Consider the following 7,631-nt stretch of genomic DNA (forward strand, 5'->3'; position numbering starts at 1 on the left):
AGTAGATAAGCTACTATACATCATTTCCATCTCCAGAGTGCAAGATATCTTTGTACCAAATAGATGATGTACAACGAGGATTTAGGTTTTTTAAGAGTCCCGTAGTAACTCTTTGATTTTCCAGCACGTAAAGTAGCCTTGGCATGCAAGCTATCTCTGTAACACGCGACAAACGATTGAACAGATGGGCCGTGAAAAGGTAGCAGACAGATAGACATACTTTTGCATTTATAATATTAGTATGGATTATCAAACAATCGCTTGTAGTTGTCTAGACACTTTCTTTACAAGTGTAAATTAAAAATTTATAACACCCCCGACAAGTGAAGGTTACAGTAACTAGAAAAAAGCTGATAACTTTCAAACGGCTGAACCGATTTTCTTGGATGATAGCTAAGAACATTCTCGATCAAGCCACCTTTCAAACAAAAAAAAATAAATTAAAATCGGTTCATTCGTTTAGGCGCTACGATGCCACAGACAGATACACAGATATACACGTCAAACTTATAACACCCCTCTTTTTGGGTCGGGGGTTAATTAAATTTAATTAAATAGATTCACGATGACCTCAGTCTATACTTCTCCATAGATAGATTTGTACTTACACAAGTAACGCCGATACAGAAATCTATGAATAGATATCTAGGGCAACTTCTTTTCTTTTAACTTCAGAGAGATTATATCCAAGTGGTGATAAGTCCCGGCACCTTAGGAGCTTAAACTTAAAAGAAAGGTGAATTGGGTGCCATTTCAATGATAAAGCGCTGTGGATTTGAAACCCACCCGGATTCCCGGAGTCAATAGAAAATGAAATTTTGTATGTAGGCACTCGTAATTTGTTAGCGAGTAGGTACTTTTTCTTTAATTTTGGTTGAAAGTGTTATCTTATTTTACTTCAGCTTTTTTTTAGGTTGCTTAAAAGATATAGTATAGAAGCAGGCGTTATTTTGTGGAAGTCCATGATATACAAAGAACCAAAAGCTTAATTAAGATTTTGGAAACGCGTAAGCGACGTGATTTCCGGTGTTTTATACCTTTTGGAGTTACGTTTTTTACTCATACTATGATTTCATTGTCAGTTAACCAATCAATCAAGAGAACCAGTGACGTCAATTGCTAAACATAGATCTCTCGTAAAGACTTCCGCATGGCACGGTCTTGTGCAGCCGCCATTCAGCGGCTCCCTACGACTCGATTGATGTCGTCTGTGCTACAATCAAATGCTACAAAGTTCAGCTCAGTTACTGCTTATGTCGGACCTTAAGGCCTCTCTGATTTGAGATCAGCATGGCTGTTAAGGCTCGTCTCCGGTATGCTAGGTGTCCCAACAATGACTTTAAGTTATTGCTTACTAAGAAAATTCTTCTAGTCTATTTCGTAAACCCTGTCCACCCAAATCTCAATTATCTGTCAATAGTCTGACTATACTTAATACAATGACTATATGTCAAGACTATACTTAAACTTGCACTTGGCTGGGACAGACTTACCAAACGTAAAAGTTATGAAGTGTCACGATCACGGAATGGAAATGGAATCGGGAATCTTGGGATCACGGAAATCTCTTTCAGTTTATCCTTTAAACCCTGATGCTCTCCCAACTCCCAGTTGTCACCACGTGTGCGAAGACTATTTAAAGCTTGTATTGCCGAGGCAGACTTGCCAAACGCAAAAGTTATGAGGTGTCACGATCACGGAATGGAGATGGAATCGGGAATCTTGGGATCACGGAAATCTTTTTCAGTTTATACTTTAAACCCTGATGCTCTCCCAACTCCCAGTTGTCACCAAGTGCGCGACGACTATTTAAAGCTTGTATTGCCGAGGCAGACTTGCCAAACGTAAAAATTATAAAGTATCACGATCACGGAATGGAGATGGAATCAAGAATCTTGGGATCACGGAATTTTTTTTCAGTTTATCCTTTAAACCCTGCTCTCCCAACTCCCAGTTGTCACCACGTGTGCGAAGACTATTTAAAGCTTGTATTGCCGAGGCAGACTTGCCAAACGTAAAAGTTATGGAGTGTCACGATCACGGAATGGAGATGGAATCAAGAATCTTGGGATCACGGAAATCTCTTCCAGTTTATCCTTTAAACCCTGCTCTACCAACTCCCAGTTGTCACCACGTGTGCGAAGACTATTTAAAGCTTGTATTGCCGAGGCAGACTTGCCAAACGTAAAAGTTATGAGGTGTCACGATCACGGAATGGAGATGGAATTGGGAATCTTGGGATCACGGAAATCTCTTCCAGTTTATCCTTTAAACCCTGCTCTACCAACTCCCAGTTGTCACCACGTGTGCGAAGACTATTTAAAGCTTGTATTGCCGAGGCAAACTTGCCAAACGCAAAAGTTATGAGGTGTCACGATCACGGAATGGAGATGGAATTAGGAATCTTGGGATCACGGAAATCTCTTTCAGTTTATCCTTTAAACCCTGCTCTCCCAACTCCCAGTTGTCACCAAGTGCGCGACGACTATTTAAAGCTTGTATTGCCGAGGCAAACTTGCCAAACGTTAAAGTTATGAGGTGTCACGATCACGGAATGGAGATGGAATCGGGAATCTTGGGATCACGGAAATCTCTTTCAGTTTATCCTTTAAACCCTGCTCTCCCAACTCCCAGTTGTCACCACGTGTGCGAAGACTATAAACTTGTACTCGGCCGGGACAGACTTACCAAACGTAAACCATTAACATAGTTTCGTTTCCGCGCCTTACGCACATCATAACGATTTGCAGTGGCCATTACGTGTTTATTGTATTTATAGCTCACAAATTAATTATCATCGAAACTGAAGCCAGATTTTCATCAATTTGTGACGATTTAATGGTTAGAAACTTAAAACGCGAGTTCAAGCATTACATTTTATAATTTAACGGCCTAGTTACAAAGGGACCTCATATAGATTTTTATAGTGAAAAAAAACCGGCCAGGTGCGAGTCAGACTCGGCAAATTTTTTCGACATTTTGCACGATAAATCAAAAACTATTATGCATAAAAAAGACTGTTTTAGAATATACAGGTTTAAAGCCCTTTCATATGATACCCCACTTGGTATAGTTATCTATTATGATGTAACCACAAATTCACGGTTTTCTGATTTATTCCTTTATTTGTGCTGTAAAACCTCTTATCTTCAAACTAGATATAGCTGTGATTTCAAATACTAATCACAATTTACGTCACTATCCACATTATAAATGAGAAAGTGTATTTAATTCTTGTAAAAAAAAGATTTTTTTATAATTGCTATTTGTTTTTTCTAAGCATTCTGAAATTAACCTTTAACGTACTCTAAAAAAAAGATTACACTGATAAATCTATTCTGCTTAAGTTAAGTAGTGCCTCTTATTTGCAATGTAACCAAGATTCTAAAGAGCCCTACAGATTATCACTCATGCACAGACTACTTTGTTGCAATTTGCAAGGATGTGAGAACTCTCTTAGGGCGAGAGTATCTGCGATAGTCTCGCCGTGCCACCAAATTCAATCCAACTCTTATGGGCCTATCTCCACAGGGCGATATTATCGCGGCGATACGACGAGTGACTCTGAACGAGTATCACATCACACTAATCACACTAATATTATAAAGGCGAAAGTTTGTGTGTATGTGTGTATGTGTGTGTGTGTGTGTGTGTGTGTGTGTGTGTGTGTGTGTGTGTGTGTATGTTTGTGTGTGTATATTTGTTACTCTTTCACGCAAAAACCGCTGGACGGATTTGGCTGAAATTCGGAATTGAGATAAATAATATCCTGGATTAGCACATAGGCTATTTTTTATACCGGAAAATCAAAGAGTTCCCACGGGATTTCGAAAAACCTAAATCCGAAAGTCGCAGGCGTCGGCTAGTTTGCAATAAATTGATGATTGATTGATAGTAGAACGGACTCGTTGCGATACTCTCGTCCGTGTAGACGGTGCCTTAGATCTAAAATAGAAAGCCAACAAAGGGCTACTAAGGTAGGTTAAGGCCCGGAGCTGATTAAGCAAGATGTTGCTGCATAATAATGCACAGTTAAATGGGTCACGACCCCATCCGGTATCGAGAGTCTCCACCTGTCCTCAGAACTCTGATGATGCGGCTTTAGCATGTTCTTTCTTTGCGACACACATTCTCTAGTAAGGATCTTAAAAATTAATTACCACACGTAGTTTGGTCCTCACTTGAATATTAACCAATTAAACCCAATAAAAGTTTGTAGATAAGTTCTATAAATTAAGAAATATATATATGTGTGTGTGTGTGTGTGGTTTTCCAGATTTTCGTTAAAATATTTTGTTTTAAATTTAAAACTTAGGGTAGCTGTGGCCGTCAGGCGACTAGAGTTACGGTACCACGGTAGTCTACTTTATTTACTTTGTACTAACATAATTATAAGGAATTATTGTTATTGACACACTAACTTTCTACATGGACTAATCTGTATAACAAACATATCTTTCAATCTGTTTTTTACGGAAATCTGGCAAACCACAAACAAAGATATTATTACTTTCTAAAACATGTCTACAAAATTACATTGACTTTGGTTGCTTAGTATTCGAATGAGAATGAAACTACGTATGTACTGAGCGAGTGACGGGAGTCTTCATTTCAATCGTCTAATAGTGTTTAAATTTGAAAGTGTGGGAATGAATGTAAATAATAAAATTACACATTCAATTTTAAACCGGTCTTTACAACGCATAAAATTACAGTAGGAGATTATGTACCTAAATAATAAAAAAGTATAGATTTGACTACCTAACCTTAGCTACCAAATCCTGTCAAGATCGGAACAGACAAACAAACATATTTTTATTCAATTTGTAGAACTGGGAGGGTTACGTGCAGGGGAAGCCAGGTAAGCACCGCAGTGTGGTTTACTGGAAGCCAAGTGATTTTGCTATCATCTGCCAATTCGCCACTTATCTATGGAATGGTACAGTCAGAATGGTTACTATTGGTTGTTTTAACTTTACCTTTCATTTTTTATAGAAAAATAAAATACATAAATACCTAGGTAAGTATTTAGAACTGCCATCATGCTGGCTTACTACTGGGCACGAGTTTCTCAGAATGGAAAGTGTTAGGGCCATAGTCCGCTGGCCAATTGCAGATTGGCAGACTTCACACACCTTTGAGAACATTAGTAAAGAGGTTGACATCTTCCACAACACACTACCAAAATTCAAAAAACAAATAATAGGATTGTTAAGTTCAGAAATTGATTCATATTACATATTACCTACTTATTACCTGTAGTCACTATTCACCTTTTTTCTTTTAGTATTTTTATTTAATTTTAAGACATTTTTATACATTGTAAACTTTTTTTATTGTTTAATAATTATTATTTTTAATTTCTTTTGGCACAAGTTGTGACACCTAATTAATAAGTTATGTATCTAATAATGTGTGTATATATAGATTTAAGAATGTATCGATATCATAATTTTCTGGTGTCCTAATAAATAAATAAATAAACATTATGGAGAACTTTCGGGCATGCAGGTTTCCTCACGATGTAATCCTTTATTTAATTGATCAAAATGCATTGACTCGAAAAAGTTAGAAATAGGAGCCCGAGATCGAACCCCCGACTTCTCAAACACTATTACTTCCACAGCTCTCCGTGTTATCATGTTTTCCCTTTTACTTGTAAAGTTTGCTTCAAATTACCATGAAATTATCAAAGAAACTAAATATAAGAATAAAAGTGTACTAGAAAGAAGCAAATGTCTAGAAAAAAAATCACAATAAATTAATAACAATTTCGATTTATTTCTTTGTAACGTTCGATGTGGTCGTCCCTTGTAGCAAAACGCTACGCCGTAGTGCGTAGCAGTCAATGTAGACGGTCACAGTAGACTTTTCAATTTGTTTTGTACTAATCATACTATGCAATTTTATTTTTAACCCCGTAATCATACTATGCAATTTTATTTTTTAACCCCTGGCCCAAAAAGAGGGGTGTTATAAGTTTGACGTCTGTATCTGTGTATCTGTCTGTGGCATCGTAGCTCCTAAACTAATGAACCGATTTTAATTTAGTTTTTTTTTGTTTGAAAGGTGACTTGATCGAGAGTGTTCTTAGCTATAATCCAAGAAAATCGGTCCATCCGTTTGAAATTTATCAGCTCTTTTCTAGTTACTGTAACCTTCACTTGTCAGGGGTGTTATAAATTTTTAATTTACACTTGTACACCACTGCACTCTCCAAAAAAGTAATGTTTGAATGTATGTATGTAATGTACATTTGTATGTACGAGTATGTATGTGAGGTACCACCATCTTTCTATCAGCAGTAATTTGACATTGGAAAAAGGTAAACAGAGCATCGTTCATTTATTCAAACGACCGTTAAACAACGTTTATTACTTACTAGCTGATACCCGCGACTTCGTCCGCGTGGATGTAGGTTTTTTAAAATTCCCGTGGGAACTCTTTGATTTTCCGGGATAAAAAGTAGCCTATGTGCTAATCCAGGGTATAATCTATCTCCATTCTAAATTTCAGCCCAATCCGTCCAGTAGTTTTTGCGTGAAGGAGTAACAAACATACACACACACACACACACACACATACAAACTTTCTCCTTTATAATATTAGTGTGATGGAGTAGATCGCGAGCCAACACAAGAGAGTCCCACTATACCTTCAGTAGCGTGATCTATAACCAAGAGGCCAATCAAAAGACGTGTATTCCGCAAACGCACGGTAATAATGCCCTTTTTATTATGTTACAATCAGTCCCAATCGAAACTAGCATCTATTCCCCTACAATACAACTTAAAATTGAACGAGGAGTTATAAAACTAGTTTATGGTATAAGATTAAAGGGGTAAGTGATTGCTTATCATCCAATAGCGCGTATCAATCATAAATAGTGGTCAATGAATCATAATCAAATGTGTTTTAGAGGAACTCTATCACATTATTTGATTGCTAGGTACACACCAAAACGTACAGATTTCATTCCTAAACAGAAATGAAAAAGCTATTTATTTACTCTCATCATCATCGCCCTCATAAACCCATCGCTGACTTACCACTGATATCTGGCCACATTAACGGCTAATAACGGCGTTCCCCGTTAGACGTAGATGTAGCCACGATCAACATAGATGATTTTAACCCCAATTCAATTGGTATTAGACGTTAAAACGCATATCAGTCCGAAAATCGGAGATGAATGCCCAGGATTGAACCCCGAACCCCCCGATTAGGAGGCCGACCTCTTAACAAACGTGCTCTGCCTTGAACGGGATATTATGTTCTTTTGCCTCGGTCGAGGAGTGTTGGTATAGGACTGCCTCGCGAGGCATTATTGATGTAGGCTAGTAGTTCTGTCACCAATCAAATAATCCTTCACCCCGATAATAAATATATAAGTAGAACAATCTATTTTTAAGGAAAAAATATGAGAGCCCAATCAGTGGAGGTTTTTTAGAAAACATCGAAATTAGCGCGAAAGACAAACGCCCGCATGGTTGTAGTTAGTTCTCGATTGTTTCTTGAAGGTTTGAATTAATGGAGTATTACAAAAAAAAATTACAGCTAATGTTGCTTGTGTTGAGCTTAGGTAAGTTTCATTTCTTTCAATACATTTTTTGTTTAAATGCATGCTGGTT

This window comes from Maniola jurtina, chromosome 4 (assembly GCF_905333055.1).
Source record: "Maniola jurtina chromosome 4, ilManJurt1.1, whole genome shotgun sequence".
In the NCBI taxonomy this organism is placed as follows: Eukaryota; Metazoa; Arthropoda; class Insecta; order Lepidoptera; family Nymphalidae; genus Maniola; species Maniola jurtina.